This window comes from Microcaecilia unicolor, chromosome 2 (genome assembly GCF_901765095.1).
Source record: "Microcaecilia unicolor chromosome 2, aMicUni1.1, whole genome shotgun sequence".
Lineage (NCBI taxonomy): Eukaryota > Metazoa > Chordata > Amphibia > Gymnophiona > Siphonopidae > Microcaecilia > Microcaecilia unicolor.
The window spans coordinates 48,418,186-48,445,211 of record NC_044032.1 but is presented as its reverse complement, the minus strand read 5'-3'; the positions used below and the strand labels follow the sequence as shown (position 1 = coordinate 48,445,211).

The following is a 27,026-nucleotide window of genomic DNA, read 5'->3' as shown; positions in this document are numbered from 1 at the left end:
AGAGAAGGCAGTCCAGGGAATAGGGAGCTATTTTCCCCAGTTACCAGTAGGGGGAGGAAGAGCCATGAGGACACCCAGTTCCCATGGCTGCGTAATCAATACCAGATTCCTGCCAGCTGTGAAGGGAGGAGGGGAGATTGGATGAAGGCTCTGAAGCAGGGGGAGGAGAGAGCGAGCAAGGAGGAGAAGAGGAAGCTGAGTTGCTGGAACTGATGGATTACAAGGAGGAGGAGCTGGATATGCCCGCTGAAGTGCCAGCCCAAGAGGAGACAGCCAGCATGGACTGGGAAAATACTCAAGATTAACCTCTCCAGCACAAGAGCACGTGGGAGGCCACAGGTGTTTGTACTGTGTAGAGGGAGGTGTGCCCCCAGCCTGCTTGGGACAAAGCTGGTAGAAATGCTGGAGAAGGAAAGGTATGATCCTAGTTCATATAATTTTTTCTCTACTTTTGGAGGGTTTGTTTTTGTGGAACTGAATTTTGGCTAAAGTCTTTGGCTAAAGACTGAACTGCACTTGGCTGAATGCTGAACTGAACTTTGCTAAATGCCGGGTGAAATTCTGCTAAAAATAGAACTGAACTGAAGACTGAGGGGAACTGGGCTAAAGATAAGCTGGAGTAAATAAGGGAAAGCAGAACTTTGCTACCAAACCAAGGGGACGGTGTGGATAATTGGAACTGTCTCCCCAATAGCGAAAGGATTTTGTTTGTTTTGTTTGCGGAGGGAGTTGGCATTAAATCCTTTCTGTTCTTGTTGCAGGAATTACCACTATTGTTAGCAGAATCTGTGGTACTTCAGGAGTCAAACACCACACACCAGAATGAGAGAGAAATCTTCTTTATTTGCCAGCAAACAAAGTAGGACATCAGCTCTAGCTCTCTCTGTGTCCTGTCCTTCTGTGTCTCTTCTTCTGAGCTCTCTCTCGTCTCAGCTCCTTCTCTTCTAACGTAAGCTGCTTCTGCTCTCAGTTATATAGGGTCCTACACCTCTCTAGCCCCCCTTTCTCACCAGATGGTAAAGAATAGATTGATTACCCTGTCTTGAACTAATTATTACTTACACATTACTTAAAAATATCAGTTACATAGGTTTGAGATATTTCCTAAACTGACCTATGACCTGGGGCCTCTCAAACTAGACAATGTGGCACCTATCTCCTGTATTTTATTATTATTTCTCATAATCAGATTCCCAATCAACTTCATACTAACTGGGTTCTGGCATTCATTAAGGGGTCAAGGGGCCAGTCTTGCTTAATGGCACACAGACATGGTTTGTTATTACTTTCAGGAGACCAGTCCTACACTTAGCTAATCAATCAAGGAGATGACTTGACTTTTCCTGACCTCTTTCACCTAGCTAGGACTGTGGATAATTCAAACCAGATGATGACCTCTTAAACTGCAGACAAAGCTTCACTTGAAAATCAGACACTGGATTAAAAAGATATTCTACATAGAAATAGAACTTATTAATTAAACAGAATAAAACATATTCTAAAATAAGCAGAAATCAGAATTCCTTATAAGACAAAATCTAAATCATCTAGAATTATTTAAACCTACACTATCTTCTTCTAAACAGCGTTAGCCTAATCTTTTAAAACTGCAGTATGCCTTGCTTGCTGATCCCCTCGAGATTGAATGGCATCCAGAGGTTGTAAATATGAACTAGCCTTAACAATCCATCACTCAAAAAGGGACAAAGAAAGTTTCATTTCTCACTGACCTTTCTAACCTCTAGTCTAGCAAAAGCTAGACATTTGAGTAAATTAAAACCAGATGGCATTCTTCCACTTTACAGGACTGAAAAGTTAAACACCAAATTAATATGATTTCTTTGCCCAGGCTGCCTCATTCTGACTGAGTCCTGCTTCAAGAGTACTTTACAAGCGTGGAGTCAGGGGCCTGAATTGCTGCATACATCCCCCCCCCCCCACCCCCCCCAGAGGTATCACACAGTATATGTCAATATTTTCTCTATGCTGTTTATCTCAGAAACATCGCTCAAAGAAGTTGATAGTCTGATACTGCCCCACATCTATCCACCCAGTTATGGTATTCTTCATTCTCCAAGACAGGGTAAAAAAGGAGGTGGACTTGCCTTTATCTTTGAGTTTTTTCCATGTGTCTTTAGTTAGTTCTAGGGTTTTCCCTGGACTGGAATACATGCTGTGCAAATTCTGCAATGATTTAAAAGAGGCAAATCAAATCGCTCTACTCCTCATTTACTGTCCTCCAGAAGCTTGGTCCAAGGCAGAACCTCTACTTGAAGAGATTATGTCCACTGACGTGTAATAATTTTCAAGGATTCTTTTCCTGGGAGACTCAAACCTACACTTGGAAAATGATGCAGACACTGATGTCCACAAATTCAAATCATTCCTGAAGGACTGTGAACTACATTCTCTGAGGGTGCAACTCATGAAAAAGGCCATATGTTAGATTTCATGACTTCCTATCCTAATAACTTGATCAGTTCATTCAAATGGAAGCCAGTACCATGGTCTGACCACTTCCATCTGGATTTCACTATTGATATCTGTATGTCAAGCTTAACCAGACACAAATCATTCAAACTCATCTCCACCAGAGGTAAAATCAATGAGGACACTTTCTGGTCTGAGTTATTTTTATTACATTTGTACCCCGCGCTTTCCCACTCATGGCAGGCTCAATGCGGCTTACATGGGGCAATGGAGGGTTAAGTGACTTGCCCAGAGTCACAAGGAGCTGCCTGTGCCTGAGGTGGGAATTGAACTCAGTTCCCCAGGACCAAAGTCCACCACCCTAGCCACTAGGCCACTCCTCACTACTGCATCTCGTACACATGGTTCAATCAAATTTCGCTGGGATACCAAGGTTAAAGCCATTCTAGAAAAAATTACTCCATTTACCACTAAAAAGGCCAAGACATCCAGAAATTGGCCATGGTTTACAGAGGAGCTATCCATCCTAATTTTGGAAGAGAGCCAGTTTTTAACAGCTCATTGATATTATCGAGGAACCAGTTTACTATTTCCACAGGGATTGATTTAAGTGGGTGTTTTTGGCATTTATCCAGGGAGCTGTTGGCTCAGGAGTATTGCAACAGCATTGATCTTACATCCTCAACTGTTAGTGGTTGAAAAGATACCCAGTTTTGAGTCCTTGGGTTGTAGGATCTCTGGTGATTAAGGCTGAGCTACAGTTCCATTGCATTTCAAGGCATGTTGATGCCTTGAAATGCAATGGAGAAAGAACATAGATACTACTGATAACTCCAAATGGCAGTCAGCCTTCTGATGCTACAAAAAGAAGGTAGCAGACTCAAAAATACTTTAGCAACCTAATAGGTCAAGATGATCTTGACAACAAAAATCATTTCTCCTTAGTTAAAACACTAGCTTCCACTAATAAGGATGAACATTCACAGAAAACATGTCTCACTGCCCAAGACCAAGCTGATCATTTCACCAACAAGATCCTCCAGATTAGGTCTGAACTATCTAAAGCTACACTAACAGAGGAAAATAGTCCAACCTGTAGCTCAGCCTTAATTGCGGGAGATCCTACAACCCAAGGACTCAAAACTGACCAAAACTGGGTATCTTTTCAACCACTAACAGTTGAGGATGTAAGATCGATGCTGTTGAAATGCTCCTGAGCCAACTGCTCCCTGGATTAATGCCAAAAACACCTACTTAAATCAATCAGTAAACTGGTTACTCGATAATCTCAATGAGCTGTTAAAAAAAATAAAGATATTAAAAAAAAAAAAAAAAAAAACCTGGCTCTCTTCCTCCTGATATGGCCAAAATTGTTCTCACTCCACCACTGAAGGAAGCTGGGCTAGATGTAACATCGCCTGCAAACTACTGTCCAGTGGCAAGCACACCCCTTGTTACTAAAGTATTAGAAACCTTTATTAGTAAACATCTCTTTGTATCTGGAAAAATTCTCTATTTTACACTGATCACAATGTGGCTTCAGATCATCACATAGTACGGAAACATTACTACTACTTCTAAACAGGGCTGGCACAACCCGGTAAGTGCGGTAAGCATGGCAGGAGGGCTCCACAAGCCATGCTCACCGCCACTGGGCAGCTCACAGTTCTAGCCCCAGCTGCAAGCAGCTCTCGGTCCTCACCTGCCTGCCCTCAGCTTTCCGACAGCCCTCCTTTCCTTTCTGCCACCCTGCATTTAAATCTTTTATTTTACCTCAAGTCGCAGTGGTGGCGGCGGCAGCGGTAATGAAAGCAGCAGGCTCACCTCCAGCCTTCCCTTCCCTTCTCTCTGTGTCCTGCCCTCTTCTGATGTAATTCCTGTTTCCGTGAGGGTGGGACACTGAGAGGGTAGGGAAGGCTGGAGGCAAGCCTGCTGCTTTCACTGCTGCCGCCGCTGCAACTTGAGGTAAAATAAAAGATTTGAACACAGGGCAGCAGGAATGAAAAGGGGGATGTTGTGGGAGAAGAGGATGGGCAGGTGGGGCTGGGGTTGGATCTGGAACTTCGGGGGCTGAAAACGGGTGCAGGTGGGGGCTGGGGTGAGTCACTGGACATGGATGAGAGGGAAGGGCAGAGGAGAATCGGACATGGATGGGAGGGGAAATCGAGGAGAATAGCTAGACATGGATGGGAGGGGAGGACAGGGGAGAGGAGAATCACTGGACATGGAGGGGAGGGAAGAGGAGAATTGCTGGACATGGATGAGAGGAGAGGGAAGAGGAGAATTGCTGGACATGGATGGGAGGGGAGAATAGCAGAGAGAGGAGAATCATTGGACATGGAAGAGAGTAGAGAGGAGAAATCGCTGGATATGGATGGGAGGCGAGGGCAGAGGAGAATTGCTGGACATGGATGGGAGGGGAGGACAGGGGAGAGAGGAGAATCGCTGGACATGGATGGCGGGCAGAGGAGAATCACGACATGGAGGGGAGGGCAGGGGAGAGAGAAGAATCGCTGGACATGGATAGCAGGAGAGGATAGGGAGTAAAGGAGAATCGCTGGACATGGATAGCAGGGGAGGATAGGGAGCAAAGGAGAATCGCTGGACATGGATAGGAGGGGTGAGCAGAGGAGAGTTGCTGGACATGGATGGATGGAGGAGAGGGCAGGAGAAATGCTGGACATGGAGGAGAGGGAAGACAGGAAGGAGATGCACATGGAGGGGAGGGGAGAGAGGAGACATGCTGGACAAGGATGGAGTGGAGGGCAGGGAAGAGTGGAGAAATGTTGGACAGGGATGCAGGGAAGACAAAGGAAGGAGATGCACACGGATGGAGTGGAAGGGGGAGAGGAGAAATGCTGGACATGGATGGAGGGGAGGGAAGACAGAGGGAAGTAGATGCACATGGATGGAGGGAGGGGAGCGGAATGAGGAGGAATGCTGGATATGGATGGAGGGGAAACTGCTGAATTTAAGGGCTGGATCAGAACACTTTGAAGGCAGATACTGAAACTGAAGGAAGGATAGGGGCAGGACTACAGATGGTAGACAGGACACAGGAGGATGGTGGACACGGTGAGTGAAAAAATATCAAATGGAAAATAGACACTGCATAAAACAGAAGACACTGGGACCAAAGCGAATAGAAAAACTAAATGATCAGACAACAAAAGTAGAAAAAAGTATTTTATTCAGAATTTATTAATTGGAATATGTCAGATTTTGGAAATGTGCATCTGTGATATTTTGCATGTAAGTTTCAATTTTTCTAGTATTGCTTCATTCCGAGTCTGACTTCTTGAGGTAACTTTCCAGTTCAGTATTTTGCCTTCATATATTTTAATTTCTAGTTCCTTGTGTCATATCTGTTGTCATGTGTTTTTCATGTGTGATCAAGGTGCAATATTCTGCTAGCGTGTAGTATTTGCAGCCCCTTTTTTGTTTGTTTGTTTTTTTTTCACTAGGTAGTGTAGTGGTGTTTTAGAGCCCGGTGTAATTACACTGCTGCCTTTCCACGCATAAGGTTGTAGCTCGTCCTGTCCTTGGAATTAGTGCTGTTATGGTTTGGTAAGGTTATGAGTGTGTTTTTGCACAAGTTTGTGTATAGTGTTTTGCAGTGGAGAGATTGTGTGTTGGCCTAACTGAGGTGGCACCAAAACATCAGAAAGGGTTTTAGAGCCTAAATCATGACACACACTACCTCTTGAAGGATCTACATATAGAGCTTATGCATTTCTAAGGTCTACACTGGTATGGTATGGAAAAAAGGGGGTGGGGAAATACTACTGGAGAGGAAGAGGGAGTGCTGGGTAAGGAGGAAGGAAGAGAGACAGAGCTGACTTTTTTGGGAATAACCATAATGAATATACATATTCATTGAATATACATATTCATTATGGTTATTCCCAAAAAAGCCAGCTCTTTCTCCCTTCCTTCCTCCATATTAGCATATTAATTTGCATATATATATATATATATATATATCTATATATATATTATCACACTCTTCCCCCCCCCCCCCACTTCTTCCTTCACACTCACACCACATACACTGCTCTCTTTGAATACACTCCCTGTATCCTTTCCTCCAAGTTTCTGCCACCATAACATCCATCTCTCTCCCTTAATTTTTCCTCACCACAACCTCCATCCACTCTTCTATCTTTCGAACCCCTTCTCGTCCTTCCTCTTGAAGATCCCCATCCTTCCTACCTCCTTCTGCCAGACACTCCTTACCCCTTCTCCTTCCTGAGGATATTCCCCCTCCCTATCTCTTTTTCAGACAATTGTTCCCCCTTCCCACTCACCTAGGGCACACTTCCTCCGTTTGCAGCTGCTCCCCCTCCATTCTCACCCCAAACACTTGTCATGCATTCCACCAAGACACCGTCCCTCCTTCCCAGTCCCTCCATTTAGGAACTATCCCCCCTTTCCACTCCATCCCTGTAGACACTTTTCTCTCCCCTCCCCCCCTTCTTATTCCTGTCTCCAGAGGCTCTTCCACCCTTTTCACTTTCTCCGTCCAGAGACACTCTTTATCCCTTTCTTCCTCAGGATATTCTCCTCTTCTGTCCCTGTCTCCTTCCAGCATATATATTTATTCCACCAAACCACCAAGATGCTCTTTTCAATTCCTCCATCCCAATGCTATTTAGCCTGGGGCTGAACAAATCTGCACAATACAAATTTCAATCTTCTTTGGCAGTGCATTCTTAAAGATTCCTGGGCTAGCACCAGGAGACACATGTGAAAGTATTTAGCAGAATGTAACTCATTTTGAGCTGTCACTGGAAAGGTGTGATTGAAATCCAATATAATAATAATATCTGACATCATCTCTTGCTGCTATCCTAAGACTGCAAAATCTCACAGCACTTAGAGGTCCTTTTACTAAGGTGCGCTGAAAAATGGCCGGTAGTGTAGGCACATGTTTTGGCCACCCAGAATCCTTTTCAGTGCACCTTTGCGGAAAAAGGAAATGACATCAGAATGACATCAGAAGGCAGGACTAAGGGAACTAACTCATCACGAAGCAGACAGGGAAGGCTAGAGATGGTAGCAGGGCTTTAAATAACACGGCGCTTCAACAGAGGTAATAAAAAAAAGATGGCTGGGAGCGGGAGGGGAGGATGGGGGCGACGGAGACTCGCTGGACATGGATGGGAGCAGGAGGGAGGTAAGCATGGTCTGTGGTGGCGCCCTCCTGCCATGCTTACCTTGTTCACTGGAGCCAGCTCGTCCTGGAGAACAACCGGCTCGCAAGATCTTGCAAAATTTAACAAGCGGCTCTTGTGAGCCGGTGCGAGCCGGCTCCAGCACACCACTGGCCCCAGGTAATCCCTGAGGGAGTTTGGTAGTCTGCAATATAGAAATGTGAGTTGTCTTGCTTTGTCGATTTATGTTCAAACATTAAACAGATTTAAACAAACTTTTGACGACAATGGATGTGCGGCAAAATGAAAATTGCCGCTCCATTTTTGGGTCTGAAACCTTACCGTCAGCCATTGACCTTGTGGTAAAGACTCATGCGGTAACTGGGTGGTAATGACCTATGCGCGCCAATGCCACTTGGCGTGCGCCCATTACATGCGCCCGAAAATTTAAAAAAATATTTTTCAGACGCATGTATTGGATGTGTGCCAAAAATGAAATTACCGCAAGAGCCATGCAGTAGTCAGGCGGTAACTCCATTTTGACATGCATTGGGCGCGCATAGACGCTTACACGGCTTAGTAAAAGGACCCCTTTATAAATTATGATCCTACAGACACATTTCACAAAAATAACCACAGGATGGCAGTCTCAGCCTCATTTGTACAAGGCAATTTTTCAGCACTAGCTCAGATCAGCTTTAGATACTTAACATTTGCTTCTGTACCAATAAATATTGACATGAAGTTGTTCTCATTTTCTAGTAGGCATCAAATTACCTTTAATGGTGCTCAATATTCTTTTAACCAAGGTACTTAGTCTGAGGGCCTCGTTTTTGTATATGTATAACACATGGTGCCACATGTGAGTGTATTTTTTTACAACCCCACTAAGCAGTGTTTATGTGTAAACGAGGGAAAAGTCTCAACTACTACGGCAATATTCAAAAATTATATTTGTTTAATTGCACGTAGAAAAAGTCATCACTGACAGAAAAACTACTGCAAAGCATACAGTCATAGTGAGACGCGATCATTGACTGTTTAACAAAAAATATTTTGTTTGCCTTTAGTATCTACATTGTTGAGACCTCTGTGCTGCTTGGTTCCCTGATGAAGACAACCGAAACGGGACCGTAGGAATCAGCGCATTATGAGGAGGACAACATGGCGAGATAAGTGCAATTGATGTACTCTATGTTTTTTTAGGACATTGAATGTTTCGTGTTTTAAAGGGATATGACCCCTTAAACTGCAAGTATTAATGAACATTTCAAAAAAATATTAATTGGAAAAATTGAAAAAAATCACCGAGGGTTTTTCAGTCAGTGATGTCTTTTTCTACGTGCAATTAAACAAATACAGTTTTTGAATATCGCCGTAGTAGTTGAAACTTTTCCCTCGTTTACATATAAACACTGCTTAGTGGGGTTGTTAGATTATCTTTGGTGCCAGCAGTGGTGATCTGGTGTTGGAATTTTAGTGTATTTTTTACACCACAGTTATTTTGTGTGTAAGAAAAATGATGGGTTGTTGTGTACAAAGAAGAGGGGGAGAGGCAACTTTTTAAAGGATCTCACTATGATAACACAAGCAATACTAATAATCTGTTTCACATGCCTCAAAGTAGAGGAGTGTGGTAGCCGTGTTAGTCCACTCTTAAGGTTATCAATAGAAATCAAACAAAATAAAACATGGAAAAGAAAATAAGATGATACCTTTTTTATTGGACATAACTTAATACATTTCTTGATTAGCTTTCGAAAGTTGCCCTTCTTTGTTAGATTGGAAATAAGCAAATGTGTTAGTTGATAGTATATATAAGTGAAAACATTCAAGCATTACTTTGACAGTCTGACAGAGTGGAGGGTGGGGGTATGCATGGGGACATCAAAGCATATCATTGATATTCTAACAGGATGGGTGTGGATATGTGAGGGGTGGAGAGAAATACAGCTTTATGGTTTATAATGGGCTAGGAACCCCAGATCCTTGTTAAGTCCTTTCTGTTGGGTGTTAAAATATTCAATCATTCTGACTTCAAAGGTCTTACATTCTTGTATGGTTTTAAAGTTACCTTTCAGGATTCTAACTGTGAAGTCACTGGTACAGTGTCCTGGTCCTGTAAAATGCTGACCAACAGGGGTGGGAACCCTACTGGCACCAGTATTGTTCATGTGATATCTATGTAAATTGAATCTTGTCTTAAGCATCTGGCCTGTTTCTCCAATATAGCATCCTTCGTTACATTTTTTACACTGAATGATATATACCACATTGGAAGATGAGCAAGTGAAAGATTCCTTTATGTTGAATATCTTTCCTTTGTGGATGACTGTGGAGTCCTGTGAAATGTTTTGGCATAGTTTGCAACTGGATAAATTACAGGCAAGTGTGCCCTTCTGTTCCTTTTCAGACTGTGATGGAAGTTTACTTCTGATTAGCTTGTGTTTTAAGTTGGGTGGCTGTCGGAAGGCCAGTACTGGTGGGGATGGGAATATCTCTTTCAGTAATTCATCCTCCTGGAGTATAGGTTGTAGATCTCTTATGATTTTCCTCAGTTTTTCCAGCTCTGGATTGTATGTCACTACAAGGGGATTCTGTCTGTAGCTTTTTTCTCCTTGTACTGTAGCAGATTCTCCCTGGGTGTTTTGAGGGAGGAGGCAATATTCTTGGAGATTATTTTGGGATTGTAGCCTTTCTGTTTGAAGGATGCAGTCAGGCTTTTAAGGTGTCTGTCTCTGTCCCCTGGGTCAGAGCAGATACGGTGGTATCTTGTGGCTTGGCTGTAAATGATGGATCTTTTTGTATGTGAAGGATGGAAGCTGGAGTTGTGGAGGTAGCTGCATCTGCCTGTGGGTTTCTTGTATATAGATGTTTGTATACAGCCATCACTGATTGAGACTGTGGTGTCCAAAAAATTGACTTTTTCTGGGGAGTAGTCAATTTTGAATCTGATTGTAGGATAGTATGTATTGAAGGAAGAATAAAATTGTTTCAGAGTTTCTTCACCCTCTGTCCAAATCATAAAAATGTCATCGATGTACCGGTAGTATTTTAGAGGTTTGGTCTGGTGTGTATTCAGAAATGTCTCTTCCAGCTCAGCCATAAAAAGGTTGGCATATTGGGGTGCTGTCCTGGTGCCCATCGCAGTGCCCATTATTTGTAGATAGATATCATTGTTAAAGCGGAAGTAGTTGTGAGTTAAAATGAATTTGATTAATTTTGTAATAGTTTCTGGTGAGTATTGATGGTCCAGTGTGGATTTTTTTAGGAGTCTTCCACATGCAGCTATGCCATCCGCATGTGGAATGTTGCTGTATAGTGATTCTACATCCATCGTGACCAGAAGGCTGTTAGGTGGTAGTTGCTTGATATTTTTCAATTTATTCAGAAAGTCTGTGGTGTCTTGTATGAAGCTGTTAGTTTTGTGTACGAGAGGTTTCAGAATTCCCTCTATGAATCCAGATATTTCTTCCGTGAGTGTGCCAATACCTGATATGATTGGTCTGCCAGGGTTTCCCAGTTTGTGGATCTTAGGTAGCATGTAGAATGTGCCCACAGCAGGCTGGTTTGGTATGAGTTTCTTCAGGCGAGGTTGCGCTTGTGTAGGAAATGTTTTGATAAGGTCTTGCAGCTGTTTTGTGTAATCCTGTGTGGGGTCTTCAGTTAGTTTCCTGTAGTATTTATTGTCTGAGAGCTATCTGTGCCCCTCTTCAATGTATTTTTGTATGTCCATAATTACCACTGCGCCTCCTTTGTCTGCGGGTTTGATGATAATGCGTTCGTTAGTTTGTAGGGTTCTTATGGCCGCTCTTTCTGGTGGGGTAAGATTATACAGGATTCTCTTGTTTGTTGGAAAGTTGGGATTTCACCCTATGTCACCCCATGCCTCAAAAAAAGTCGGTCCAATCAGATGTGCTGTAGATATAGGACTATAATATGCAAAAATGCAGACTGTATACCAAGCAAAAATAATAATGTTTATGTCACTAAGGGGTCCTTTTACAAAAAGCTGCGGCAAAAGGGGGCCTGTACTGGTGTCAGCGCGTGTTTTTGATGCATGTCGAGGCCCCCTATACCGCAGTGAGTAAAAGACAGATTTTGTGTTTTGTTTTGTTTTTTTAAAGAAATGGACGTGTGGCAAGTGAAAAACTTGATGTATGCACATTTTGGGTAGGAGCACTTACCACCATCCATTGAGGTGGCGGTTAGGGCTCCCGCGCTACCCTGGAGGTAACCAGGCAGTATGCAGCACTGCCTGATTACCACTGGGTACACACTGATGCTACAAAAATTAAAATATTTTTGTAGCGCTGGAAATGGTGCATGCTGGGGGTTGTAATTACCACTGGGCTGCTGCGGTAGCCCGGCGGTATATCCCTTTTAGCAAGTGGTAAGCCCGCATTGGGCTTACCGACGCTTTGTAAAAGGGCCCTCATAAAATAAAGGGAAATTAGAAGGAGTTTTCAGATCAAATCACTGAGCCATCAACACAGCCTACTTTTCAAAGCTGTTAAACTCACAATATTCTATAATCACAAAGCTTCCTTCAATGTCCCGTGATACGAGTCCAGAATTATGTGCTATAATAATTATCATGGTGACAGTAAATTAATGTCTCTAATATCATAAATTCATAAGAAACACAAAAAGCACTTAACATTCTGGAACCATTTGTCGTTATTTCCTTTCCATATATAATGTTCAATTGCTTAGTTTGAAGTGGCCCCCAGAGCCCAACTCGGCAAATGTTGTCAAGATTTTATCAGGGGTTTGGGCGAATAATCTGCTGAAACATTCAGTGAATATTTCTGCGAATTATTCACCTCAACCCCAGATATATTCTTGACCACACTCACCAAGTTGGGCTATGGGGGCCGCTTCAAACTAAGCAACTGAATGCTATATAGGGAAAGAAAATAGCATTCTGGAGCCATTGTTGAGTTAAGTACTTTTTGTGTTTCTTATGAATTTATGATAGTAGAGACATTAATTTAGATACTGTCACCATTATAATTTTTATAGCACATAATTTTGGACACATATCACTGGGTACTGGAGGATGTGAACGAGGCTGGCCAAGGTCTTTTGCCTCTCAAAGTTTGAGTAAGAATATTTTAGTGAGTGGGCAACATTCTGGGGAAGGGGGAGCCTGTTCTGAAAGAATGGGTTCCACCTTATCCAGGGTGGAACTAGGCTGCTGGTGTTAGTGTTTAAAATGAGAGAGAACAGCTTTTAAACTAGAATTTGGGGTACAGCCGACAATTACTCAGGAGTGCATAGTTTAGACTGAGGTATCTTTGAAAGATACTATCAAAATAGGGATCCTGACAGAGAGGTTGCAATAAAGGCATGTGAGTCAGGTGCCTGTAAGGGCAAACAAAAAGTAAAGATTGCAAATTATCCCTGTCAATTGCTAAGCAGGTTGTAGATACAAATGAAAAAACACACTTTGAAATGTCTGTATTCAAATGCTAGAAGCCTAAAAAATAAGATGGGAGAGCTAGAGTGTATAGTGGTGAATGAAGAACTGGATATAATAATAGAGGATGACCAAAACCAAGCTTATCGGTTTCAGATGAAGCCAAATCTATGGCCAAAACGAAAACTGTTGCCCCCACTCAGCAGAAAGCAGGACCCTTGGGCCACCACCCAACAGAAAGTGGGTCCATCCAGACTGCTCACCCCTGAACCACAAGATTTGTCCTCCCAAAACCTACCCTTAGAAACTCTGGTGGTCTACTGGTCTCTTCAGGGCAGGGGCGATCCCGAGTTTCTCTTGTCCATGTTGGCTCCACAGTCAAAATAGCTACTGAAAGACTGCCACAGGAGGTCGTGGCAGTCTTTGATAGGCAGTTTGACTGTGGAGCCAGGAGCAACTCGGTATCGCTCCTGCCCCAAAGAAGCAACTAGATCACCAGGGCTTCTAAAGGTAGGCCCAGGGAGGGCCAGAGTGGTCATGGGGGGGGAGGGGGGAGTTTCAGCTTCAGTCGAAAATGCACTGGTGTTTTCTGCCAAAACCAAGGCATGGCCGAGCCGGGATTGGGGCCAAAGGTTGGTCTCTATATAGTAGGCATTTCAGAAAGCTGATAGAAGGAGGATAACCAATGGGATACTGTGATACCAAGGTTATTACCATGATAAAGTGGGTCAAATTAGAGGGAAAATAGTGCTATATGTTAAAGAGGAAATTGAGTTAAACAGAATAAAACTGGGGAAGCAGATTGCAGTGTGGAATCCTCAGTGGCGTACCAAGGGGGGGCAGTCTGCCCATGCCGCTGGGGGGGGTGCCGCGCGCCTGTCGGCTCCACTCATTCCCTGCTCCCTCTGCCCCGGAACAGGTTACTTCCTGTTCCGGGGCAGAGGGAGCAGGGAACGAGCAAAGCCGACAGCCGCAAGGTACCCCCCCCCCCCAGCAGGTAAAAATGCACCCGGGGGGGTGTCCTTTCACCGGGGGGGGGGTGTCCTTTCGCCGGGGGGAGGTGTCCTTTCGCCGGGGGTGGGGGGTTGCGCTGCACCTGGGGGGGGGGGGTCCGCCCCAGGTGTCAGCCACCCTAGGAATGCCACTGGGAATCCTTATAGATAGAAATTCCATGTGTAAAGAGAATGTTGGTGGGACTGTACTACCATCCACCCGGCCAGATGATAAAATGTTAATAGAAATTAGGGAAGCTAACAAATTTTGCAACACTAATAATTAGCACCAGGAAGATTCAAAAGGAAGATGGCCACCATCGATCAACAAACACTAAATAATTTAAAACTGATCACTTATCTATTGACTTAATGCATAGTCCAATACATCAAAAAATCTCAAAAAAAAATGGAACCCCAAAGCTCCAGGATATAGCCTCCAACAAGCCAATCCTATACTGAGTCTTTAATATTATAGGTTTCAAAACATATAGAGGAAAGACAGAGCAGGAGAAAAAAACTCCACCTTTCCAATTTTTGGAGAAAACCCTGCCATTGTATACCCTCTAGAAAACTATAACGGTAGCTGCAAAAGATGGAAAAGAGAGTCAGAAACCCCCAAAACAAAACTACAGAATACATGTGTGTCACGGATGTGGCCGTGCCCCTGCATCCAGACTCACCTTTTTTCCAGTGACCTGGCTCTGTGGCTTCTCCAGATTGCCTTGTTCCTGCTATCCAAGCCTCGTTCTGGTGTTCCTGCTATCCAATGAAGCCTCATTCCAAGTTGTGACATCATCAGCAAAGTTCTTTATAAAGCATCTTGGAACTTTCATGTTTGCTTTTGCAACAGGTCTTTTAACCTTGTCTTCCCTGTTTGCATCCAAATCCTGTTTGGCTTTATTCCTATGCTTTGCTTCCTGCCTGGCTTTGTTCCTGTGAGTCTTGTCCCTCAATGTCTTGTTTCTGAACCATGTTCCTGAAAGCTTTGCTTTTGTAAACCTTGAAGCTGTACTCCTGTGTAGTCTTGTTCCTGAAAGCCTTGTTTCTGTGTGTCTTGTTTCTGAACCTTGTTCCTGAAAGCCTGGCTCTATAGCCACACCCTGCTCTTGTTGTCTGTTACAGTTTGACTCTACTTTTGGCTCCTACTTTTAGTCTAGCCCTGCTCTTGACTGTTGCTACAGTTAAACCCTGTTCCCAGGGCCGTGCCAACCCGGTAAGCGGGGTAAGCACCGCAGGGGGGCGCCTGTCTACAAGGGTGCCTCGCCATCCAGCTGTACAGTATTTAAAATCCAAATAAAAAAAAAATAAAACTTACCGCATCGGCGCCTATGCGCATGCGCTGCCTTCCCGCGCGCAGCACACGGCTCTCTTGGCACTGCCCAGCTATTAGACTTCCAATGCGTTATTTGGACCGCCGGCGCCACCGGGTGTTGCCGTCGTTGATAGGCAGTGAGAGCCGCTGCTTCTGAATCAGGTAATACTGTTAAGTAGTTGTATTTTCAATAAATGGGGGATATGGTTCCTATCGGTCCTTGCAGAATTTATATTTACAAAAAGACTGGTATTTTTTTGGGGTGGGGGGGAGGCTGTGGAAAGTCTTTGAATAAAATCGGTTCCAGCAGCTGGGTCTGGACGTGTACCGTGATTTCTAGGATTCAAGGATAGGGACAGCAGGGTTGTAAAATTAGTTCGCAGGGATAAGCAAGTTTGACTCTTTATTGAAATATTTTAAATGTTCAGGCAGTAATATTTTTTGTTTTCGGAATCGAGCCCGCCCCCAAAGCATCGGTTAAACACCGAGAAAATGGACAAGGTATAGCAGCAGAAAAACATACAGTCACGGGCCCTGTTTACATAACAGCCACTCAAATGTATTATCTTTGAATTTTTGAAAGAAGAAGCAACCACCAACGGAACGGATCAGTTCTTTGAGATCTGGCAGGTACTTCCTAGTGCCCCGCACTGACTACACCTAGCATGGTAACTCTTGGGCTCATATTGTGAATGTAAATGATGCAGTTTGACGTGTGTGCTCAATATTAATTATTTTGTCATCGTTTCCAAAATGGATTTGTAGCAGAAAATTAAAAAACAAAATCGGTAAAAAAAATGTAAAAATCAGAAACTAATATTAGTCACCCACACTGCATAGTTTTATTTAACATAGCTAAGATGGTCACTTCTAGTTTAAAAATGTAAGGCCAAAAATGTTAGCTATTTATATTTTCATGCTCTTGAATTCCTCATGAATTGAGTACAAATCATGTAGATACATTGATCTGTTAAATAAATGATATCAAACATACTGCTTCTGTTTTAAGAACTTTACCTGTTGAGACCCTTTTAAAGTTTTGTCCTATTTTTTTCTGGCAGTAGTAGATGACAGAGGACAAGTAACAGCTCCAGGAGTGTTTAATAAGGGGCTCATTTTCAAAGCAGACTTACAAAGTTTGTAGGTTGCTATGGAACTTTATAAGTCTAAGTGCTTTGAAAATAGCTGGTAGAACTGGTACAACATTTTTATAGCAGCTTTATTTCTTGACTTGGTGTATTTTGTTCTTTTATATATATATATATATATATATATATATATATATATATATATATATATATATATATATATGGGCTAGCAAGGTTTTCTTCAGAGTGTGCATGTGGGAGTGTGTGTGTGTCCCTGCCCTCTGCCCTCTCTCCCTTCCCCTGTGCTGTGTGTCCCCTCTGCTCTCTGTCCCCTCCTCCCTCCGAGTCGAGTCCTTCAGTGTTAAGTTTCCTGCTGTGCTGTGTTTGTGTTACAGAGAGAGTGAGGGCGTCTCTCTTCCCTCCCCCCTCTGAGTCCTTCACTCTTACAGAGAGAGCGATTTCGTGCTGTGCTGTTTTCCTTCACTGTTTGTGTTACAGAGAGAGCGAGGGTGGGGCAGACACTCATGGGGAAAACGGATATCTCTGGCGCTTCACACTTCCGGCTGGAGGCTTCATTAGAACGTTGGTGGTGTCTTTTATATATATATATATATATATATATATATATATATATATATATATATATATATACAGTGGTGGAAATAAGTATTTGATCCCTTGCTGATTTTGTAAGTTTGCCCACTGACAAAGACATGAGCAGCCCATAATTGAAGGGTAGGTTATTGGTAACAGTGAGAGATAGCACATCACAAATTAAATCCGGAAAATCACATTGTGGAAAGTATATGAATTTATTTGCATTCTGCAGAGGGAAATAAGTATTTGATCCCCCACCAACCAGTAAGAGATCTGGCCCCTACAGACCAGGTAGATGCTCCAAATCAACTCGTTACCTGCATGACAGACAGCTGTCGGCAATGGTCACCTGTATGAAAGACACCTGTCCACAGACTCAGTGAATCAGTCAGACTCTAACCTCTACAAAATGGCCAAGAGCAAGGAGCTGTCTAAGGATGTCAGGGACAAGATCATACACCTGCACAAGGCTGGAATGGGCTACAAAACCATCAGTAAGACACTGGGCGAGAAGGAGACAACTGTTGGTGCCATAGTAAGAAAATGGAAGAAGTACAAAATGACTGTCAATCGACAAAGATCTGGGGCTCCACGCAAAATCTCACCTCGTGGGGTATCCTTGATCATGAGGAAGGTTAGAAATCAGCCTACAACTACAAGGGGGGAACTTGTCAATGATCTCAAGGCAGCTGGGACCACTGTCACCACGAAAACCATTGGTAACACATTACGACATAACGGATTGCAATCCTGCAGTGCCCGCAAGGTCCCCCTGCTCCGGAAGGCACATGTGACGGCCCGTCTGAAGTTTGCCAGTGAACACCTGGATGATGCCGAGAGTGATTGGGAGAAGGTGCTGTGGTCAGATGAGACAAAAATTGAGCTCTTTGGCATGAACTCAACTCGCCGTGTTTGGAGGAAGAGAAATGCTGCCTATGACCCAAAGAACACCGTCCCCACTGTCAAGCATGGAGGTGGAAATGTTATGTTTTGGGGGTGTTTCTCTGCTAAGGGCACAGGACTACTTCACCGCATCAATGGGAGAATGGATGGAGCCATGTACCGTACAATTCTGAGTGACAACCTCCTTCCCTCCGCCAGGGCCTTAAAAATGGGTCGTGGCTGGGTCTTCCAGCACGACAATGACCCAAAACATACAGCCAAGGCAACAAAGGAGTGGCTCAGGAAGAAGCACATTAGGGTCATGGAGTGGCCTAGCCAGTCACCAGACCTTAATTCCATTGAAAACTTATGGAGGGAGCTGAAGCTGCGAGTTGCCAAGCGACAGCCCAGAACTCTTAATGATTTAGAGATGATCTGCAAAGAGGAGTGGACCAAAATTCCTCCTGACATGTGTGCAAACCTCATCATCAACTACAGAAGACATCTGACCGCTGTGCTTGCCAACAAGGGTTTTGCCACCAAGTATTAGGTCTTGTTTGCCAGAGGGATTAAATACTTATTTCCCTCTGCAGAATGCAAATAAATTCATATACTTTCCACAATGTGATTTTCCGGATTTAATTTGTGATGTGCTATCTCTCACTGTTACCAATAACCTACCCTTCAATTATGGGCTGCTCATGTCTTTGTCAGTGGGCAAACTTACAAAATCAGCAAGGGATCAAATACTTATTTCCACCACTGTATATATATATATACTTTTATTTGGTAGAGGTTCCATGGTTTTTTTGCAACTGGGCCAAATAATGGTGTAGCCAGAGGTTCAATTTTGGGTGGGCACAACATTTGCCCTGCCCCCCCGTGTTAGTCTGTATTTTAATCCTTTACAGCTGGGAATCCTAATAGCAGATGAGATTTAATGTTGGCAAGTGCAAAGACACATTGGGAAGACTGCCAATCCCACCAACAGCCAGCCCCGCCCACTACCAGTAAACCCACAAAGTGGTTTGTAATCCCACAAAGATGCACTCCATCTTTCAGGTCCACATGGGGGCGGGGGGGGGGGCGCCAACTGATAGTCTGCAGGGGGGCACCAGAGACCCTTGGCACGGCCCTGCCTGTTCCTGCTTTCTGCTGTTGCCAAAGCTCTGTTCCTGCTTTCTGCTAATGCCAAAACCCTGTTTCTGCTAAAAACAAGCTCTGTTTCTGTCCCTGCCTAGCCAAGTCTGTTCCTGAATCCTGTTCCTGCCTAGCCGAGTCTGTTCCTGGTTCCTGATCCTGCCAAGCCAAGTCTGGCTACTGCCTTGTCTATAGTCTTGCTTCTGTTTGTTCTTGTTGCCTGGCTCCTGCCCTGCTTTGCCATGTTTTGTCTGCCTAGCCTTGTCTTGACTCATTCAGTCCAGTCCTGTCTGGATCCAGTCCTTGCCTTGTCTTGCCCTTTTCTGGACCCAGTTTTAATATAGTTCTGTGTCTTGGCTTGTTCTGCCTTGCCTTGTATTGCCTGGGTCCCAGTTCTAATTTTAATCTAGTTCTGAGTCTTGCCTAATCCTGACTGGGTTCCAGTTCTAGCCCCTTTGCCTTGCTTTCCTTGCCTCGTCTGGACCCGGTCCTTGTCTTGTCTATTGTACTTTGTTGCCTCTGCCTTCCTTTGCCTAGTCCCCTGGTTTATTCTAGTCCTGTCTTGTTCTGACTTCTGCCTTGTGCCAGCCCAGGTGACTTGTCTGCCTAATTTATGCCCTGCACCCCAGCATGTCTAAAACCAGCAATGACTATAGGATTCTAAGGGGCACTTTTACTAAAGGGTTGCCATGCAGCAACCCAGAACTATCAGCAGCCCAACATGGGTGCCAGTGTTAGTTCCACCTCCAGCGCTCGCCATTTCAGGCGCTAGCAGAAATATTGAAAAATATTTCCGCAGGGGGTTACCCGGCGGTAATCAGGCAGCATCGCGCGCTGCCCGGTTACTGCTGGGTTAGCACAGGAGCCCTTAGTGCTCCCCCCTGAAATAGCTGTCTGGCAAGTGCAAACTTACTGCACAGCCATTTCATTTTTGGCAATTTTCACCGGCCCTGGCGCATGGCAAAAACGCCCGCCACCGCTACAGCAGCGCCCCTTTACTGCAGCTTAGTAAAAGCACCCCTAAGTTACATAAATTCCTGCTTCTATATGCTTGTATTAATGCTCTACAAGTTAAGCTAGATATGAATGCAGTGTGGTTTGCAGAGGAGTTACATGGTCAGAAACAATATAAATGGAGAGCTGAAAGGATGTGGCAAGAATTCCTTAATGAGCCCAAGAAGATAAAATGGAAAGAGCGTAGCAGGCAGTTTTCAGGAAGCTAGTTTAATGAAGAAAAGATGTTGTTTTTCTATGACCTTGAAGGAGACACAGAGCAGGCCAAAACAACATTTTACAATAGTAAGAGGTCAGGTGAACTCATTAAGTGCATCTGCAAAAGTCTTTCCTCCTCTGATAGCTTGTGATACAATTGTCTCACACTTTTTGGAAGCATTTTGCTCTAATAGGAAGGAGTATAAGGGGAGAGCATGTCTTGTTTTATGAGAACTCTGAGTTAGGAGTAGCCTCATGCCAGAGACTAGAGGGGCTTTGTTTTACCATATTTATCAAATACTGTATGAGAGTTAAATGGAACTTTAAGTATTGTGCGTTCGCCTACAGTGCCTGGTTTGGCTAACAAACTTGCTAGTATTAAGTCTGGTTGGAAAGAATTAGGGCATGGAGCAGCAGCTACAACCATAAGCAAAGGCATGAGAGGAAGAACTGATCGAAGTGGCAATTCAAACCTAACCACCTTATTGGGCAGACTGGATGTGCCATTTTTGTATTTATCTGCCGTCATCTACTATGTTACTTTGTTTTTCTCATTTGGATCCCTGGAATAAAGAATAAACACTAATTAGGCAGCTCTTCTCTCCTTTTTCCATATGGCTGGGTACCTCTGGATATGTGGCTAATATACATGTTGCTCACCACTCCATGTCTGGACTCAGATCATGGACCTCTCTTCTTATGAAACACTGAATCTGAGTGCAGGGCTGGATTAAGGCCAACTGATGCCCTAATCACAGCCCAACAATGTTGCCCCTAGGCCCTTCTATTGCTTAACTGACAAAACATTAACACTCAAGTGCTGAGAAATATCATTACTGTATGAAACCCCCCACCCCCATAATATGTATTTATAATAATTAGAAAAACACTGAAATTCATGTTGGATAACGGGTTGGCAGAGTGCAGTGAAAGAGTTAAGGGGATGATAGCTAGGGGAAGAAAACTGTGGTTCCCCCCTGCCCTTGGTGCCTTAAAACATGTGCTTATGCCCTTTTACAAAGGCATGCTGAAAAATGGCCTGTGGTAGTGTAGACGCGTGTTTTGGGTGCGCGCAGAATCATTTTTCAGCACACCTGTAAAAAATGCCTTTTTAAAATTTTTGCCGAAAATGGACGTGCGGCAGGACGTCAGACTTGCAGAAACAGAAGTCTGCGCTGTCGCGTTGCTGATCTGCAAGGGCAGGCTTCTACATGGAATGTTGCTGGTGGAGGAGTAGCCTAGTGGTTAGTGCAGTGGACTTTGATCCTGGGGAACTGGGTTCGATCCCCACTGCAGCACCTTGTGACTCTGGGCAAGTCACTTAACCCTCTGTTGCCCCTGGTACAAAATAAGTACCTGAATATATGTAAACCACTTTGAATGTAGTTGCAAAAACCTCAGAAAGGCAGTATATCAAGTTCCATTTCCCTTCCCTATAGAGCAGGAAATGGGGTTTTTAAAAATATTTTTGAAGGGGCGTGCTATGGGCAGAGGAAGGATGTAACCAGATTACTGTGCCCTAACTGGTTAATGCAGAGTTAGTGCCTCCTGAATAGAATGCTTCTGCATTAACTTTTTCCAGATACCACCACTAACGTGAAAATCAGTACACAACCTGAAAATAAAAAAAAAAAAGAAAATGCCCTAAAAAGTGCTGCACTAAATCTGGGCTTAGCACGCAGGAAAGTCCTTCGTTAGCACGTGCTAAGCCTAGATTTCAGCACATTTTAGAAGAAGGGCCTCTAAATAAATAAATAACTAAAATAAAATAAAATCATCTCGCAGGCCCACATAAGCTTAGAACTACCCTCTGTATTAAACATATGGAGAGTAATTTTTCTAATAACTTACCTCTATTGGGAGGGCAGGTGGGTGCTTATTATGGGTCTACGGTCTTAATAAAATTGCCCACAAAATCAGTGTAAATAGAAGTTATAATGAAGCTGCAGACATTTACAACCACTCAGGATCAGGTGTACATGTTCATATATAAACTACATATAAATATTGTGAGAATCAGAGAAGCCACAGAGTCCAGAATGCAGGGGGGGAGAGAGAAAAGCCAGAGTGGAAAAACTACAGATCCCAGAATGCATTGCGGGAGGGGAGGAGGCAGGAGCGTAGAGAACACAGATTTCAGACTGCCTGGAAGAATAAGAGGGATGAAGACAAACGAATACCTGAGCTGCAGGAGAGGAAAGGAGAGGGGGCTGATTGGGAGATGGAATCAGCTGAGGAGAGGGTGGAACACCTGAGGGAGGGGGTGGAGAATGAGGGGATGGAATGGGAGGAGTTGGAGCAGATAGGAGGTGAAGGTGTGGAAGAGGAAATGGAGGTGGAGAGGAAGTGGCTGGAGAAGAAGAGTGACTTCTAGAGGAGTCCAAAAGTATCAAGAAAGGAATGATAGTCAGGAGAGATCCGGCGGGTGGTTGTCAAGAGGTAAAGTGTTGACAAATGAGAGTGGTGGATCTTTAAAAGCCTGGCTAAGCTGTGCTGTGTAAAAAGCCTAGCTAAGCTGAACTGTTTTGAGGCCTTGCTGAAGAGGGCGGTGTTTGAAAGCTGGGCTAGCTGAACTTTGGGGAGAAAGCCTGGCTAAGCTGGGCTGTGTTTAAAGTCTAGCTAAGTTGAACTGTTTTGGAGACCTTGCTGAAGAGGGCGGTGTGGGAAAGCCTGGCTAGCCGAACAGTGTTTGAAGCCTGGCTAGCAGAACTGTGTTTAAAGCCTAGCTAAGTTAAACTGTTTTGAGGCCTTGCTGAAGAGGGCGGGGTGGGAAAGCCTGGCTAGCAGAACTGTGTTTAAAGCCTGACTAGCTGAACTTTGTTGAAAGGCCGGGCTAGCTGAACTTTGTTTAAAAGACTGGCAAGCTGAACTGTGTTGCACCGCCTTGCTAGCGGAACTGTGTGGCAGTAAGAGCGAACTGCACTGACGAGTGTGGAGTCGGAAGCAGACAGCACAGATAAGAGAGAGAGAGACAATTACGTGGCCGAGAGGAGCGGCTGACATATGGTGGCAGTGGTGGGATTACAGTGAATCTTCACGGGGAGGAGGAGAGGCCTCTGGAAGGCCGAGGGAGTTCCAGACCTGACCCGTCAAGTAACCAGAGCGAGGTGGTGGTGTCCGGGAGATTCCTGAAGCCTGTCGAGGGGGCCAACGCTGACAAAGGCGCATTACTCGCCTACCCAGGTAAAGGGTACTTAGGGAGGAGGCGAGGGAGGATATAATAAACGGGGAGGCACAGTGCCTGTGAATTATAAAAAGATTTTTGTGAAAGTCCGCACTTGGGTGGCTGTTTTTTTTTCCCCCCTCCGATACCGTGGAGCCGGCGGACAAGATGGATCCCAAAGAACTGTTTGCGTTTATGACACACCAATTTCAGAAGCAGCAGGAAATGGCTCATCAACTTTTGGAGGAGTCGTTAGCTGCTTCCCGAGCCCAGCAGCAGCCACTTTTGGATTTATTTCAAGAATTGCTGCGTAGTGGAGGCGGACTGCAGGGAGCAGGATTGAACTTGAGGCCCGTCCGTGTGGAGGAAGGAGCGGGGACTGCTGTTCTTCCTGGGGTAAACTGGCTGCCTTGGGGTAAGCTAACTGACTCAGACAATATTGAGGATTACTTGGGAGCATTTGAAAGGGTGGCTACGGCAGCCGGCTGGCCCCAAGAGCAATGGACCATTCGGTTGGCGCCAGCTCTATCTGGGAGGGCTCTGGCTGCTTTTCGGGCTCTCCCTACCCTGGAAATAGCTGATTATGCGAAACTGAAAGAAGCCATTCTGGATAGGTATGGGCTAAATCGTCAGACTTATAGGAGACGATTTCGGGAGTGGAGGTGGACAGAGGGGGAGACACCTAGAGCACTGCTGCAAAAACTTTTAGATTTAGCAGGCAAGTGGCTGGAACCAGAGAAGAGATCAGTTAATCAAGTGTTCCAGGATGTAGTATTGGAGCAATTTTTAGAAGCTTTGCCTAATGCTCTTAGGGTGGACCTAGTGAGGAAGGGATGTGGGACCCTGGATGAAGCAGTCAGGAGTATGGAGAATTGCTTAGAGTCCCAGCATTGTGGTGAAAAGGGAGGTCAGTTGAGTGAAAGGAGGCAGTCAAGCTTGGAGTCTAAGCCTTCATTTACTGAGGAGAGGGTGTGTTATAGGTGTGGATGCAAAGGGCACTTGAGAAGGGACTGTGCTTCGAAGTTAGGGCTCACCTCTTATTCTCAGGGTTCAGTGGCTGAGCAGCTTAAACAGACGGTAGAGATCTTAGGGGTCAAGGTCACTGGTTTGTTAGATTCAGGAGCTGATCAAACGATGCTGTCCCAGGGTTTATGGGAGAGAATAAAAGGAAAGGGGAAAGGGTGTTTGAACAAGAAGAGGCAAGAGGTAGGCATTCAGTGTGTGCATGGAGCGGTAACTAAGTACCCTTTGCAGCGAGTTAGTATAACAGGGCCTTTGGGTAGACACTGGGTCTGGGTGGCTATCTTACCCCGTCTTCCTCAGGAGCTTATTTTAGGAAGAGATTTTTCTCACTGTTTAAGGGAGCAGGAGGGGTTGGTGGTTACGAGGGCTCAGGAGAGGGAGCAGAAGGATAGAGGGAAGGCATTAGCACAGATATTTCCCTTTCATGATGATGTGTTAGAGAGGCCCGGAAAGACGCGGGGGGAAGGAAGGGTAAAAAAACTTACGCGGCCGAGAGGAGCGGCTGACAATATGCATATTTTATAAAATATGAACCTCAATCAAGCTTATTATAAAGTCCAGTGGAGTATAATATCACTATAATATAGCTGACCGCCAGAAGAGCTTATGGAAATAACCCAGAAAACTATACAGAAACTAACCCTTGGTCACCTCAGCAGTGCAACTCATTGATATAAATTTTTCAATGAGATTTGACAGCATCCACCTCCTCATCAGCAGACCAAAATTAAGTGACTTAATATCTTGTAATCGCTCATTGTGAACAATAACATTGATAAAGAATAACTTATCTTCTTACCTTCTGATAACTTCTTATGGAAGTAACTCATCTTCTATAGACGATAATATGCCAGTCAGCGGGTTTCTACTCTGACATGCTACACCAAGCTTTTTCAAGCAAAATCCCCCCTATAAAATGAGCAAGGACAACAATATTAAATTCACCCTAGCCCATATTATTTATAACCCTTGCAACTAACAAAATTATTCTTACCATTTGCATCTTAATGCCAGGTTTACTGGACTGTGACTCTTAATTCCACATAAACATGTTGGCGGCATTGTTCTACTTATATAGTACGTATTAGCTCTTTACGTGATCCAAATTTCTCCCACTAGGACCTGGATTCAACATAAAGTTGCCCATTCAATTTAATCCCCTAGGTCAGTGATGGCGAACCTTTCACAGATCGAGTGCCCAAACAGCAACCCAAAATCTAATTATTTATCGCAAAGTGCCGGTACTTATTTTCTTTCATTACAAATCATTTCTGTAAGCTGTTACAGCTCCAGTATACCCAGTGCAAAATAAGACAACAGATGTAAATTCTCAAATTGGACATATTCCAAACACTAAAATAAAATGATTTTTTCTACCTTTGTTGTCTGGTGATTTTGTTTTTCTATCCATATTGGTCCTTGTCGCTGATTCTGCTGCTCTCTATCTGTTCTCTTAACTCCGTTTCCAGGGCTTCCTTTCCATTTATTTCTTTACTTTCCTCTTTTCTTCTTTATTTCTTGCCCTCCATCCATGTCCAGCAACCCTCCTCTCCCCACCAGCCACAAATATCCAGCCACCCTCCTCTCCCGCCTGCCCGCCCTCCCTCCCACCCAGCACCAGGCTTCCCTCCCACCCAGCAAGCAGCAGCAGAACCCAGCATCAGGCCTCCCTCCCTCCCAGCACCAAGCACCAGGCCTCCATCCCACCCACCCAGCAGCAGGCCTCCCTCCCATCCAGCACGCAGCAGAACCCAGCATCAGGCCTCCCTCCCATCCAGCGGGTGGGCGGCCTGATGCTTGTTTGGTTGGTTGGTTGTGGGAGGGAGGGAGGCCGGCCTTGTGCTCGGAGGAAGGGAGAGTGGGCGGACCAGCGACGGCGCGGATGGAAAGGCGGGCAGACCAGGACGTGTGTGCCAACAGAGAAGGCTCTGCGTGCCCTCTCTGGCACACGTGCCATAGGTTCGCCATCACTGCCCTAGGTGTTATTGAATTCAGCTGGAAAATTCAGCTTTGCTCTCTAAAATTTAATTGGCTCTCTATAAAGCCTCCCTCCCACCCTTTTTGTATCTGATCAATTATTTGCTTGGTGTAATGAAACATGCATGTGGGAACTACCGCTGGGCTGCTGTGGTTGCCAGGCGGGCTTATTGCCACTTTGTAAAAGGGGCCCACTATGACAAAAGTTAGATAAAACTGTAATAACATCAACCAATCAATAGGGGTTTTACAATAAGAAGCATCCAAACACATTGCAATATTCTACCAATTGCTTCTTGCCAGGTCATAATTCTTCTGATGATTTTTCTTTCAGTAACCTGTTGCCAGGGCTGTTGAGTCAATACCCCAAACCCTCAACTCTGACTCCAACAACTCCAGCTCCTCTCTTTTTCTACTGTCTGACCCTGACGTCTACTGATATTAGTTTTTGAATTTTTTGTTCCAGATCTAAAGTACTGGAAATATTTCACATACATTTTTTCATTTCATTTTTCATTTATTGACACTTATATCCCACATTATCCAAAACATGTTCAGTTCAATGTGGCTTACATTCATCATAGTAGTACAATCACTAGATAATCAATATAACCCATACAACCATAGATGTC

General features: G+C 44.4%; 1 long non-coding RNA gene across 1 annotated transcript in view; it reads left to right on the top strand.

Moving 5' to 3' along the window:
* Positions 1-288: 288 nt before the first annotated feature.
* Positions 289-27,026, top strand: part of LOC115462869 — a 51,405-nt gene continuing 24,667 nt past the window's right edge. Inside the window, exon 1 of the long non-coding RNA XR_003940966.1 lies at positions 289-416. This is a non-coding gene — a long non-coding RNA (uncharacterized LOC115462869). The remainder of the gene's footprint in view (positions 417-27,026) is intronic.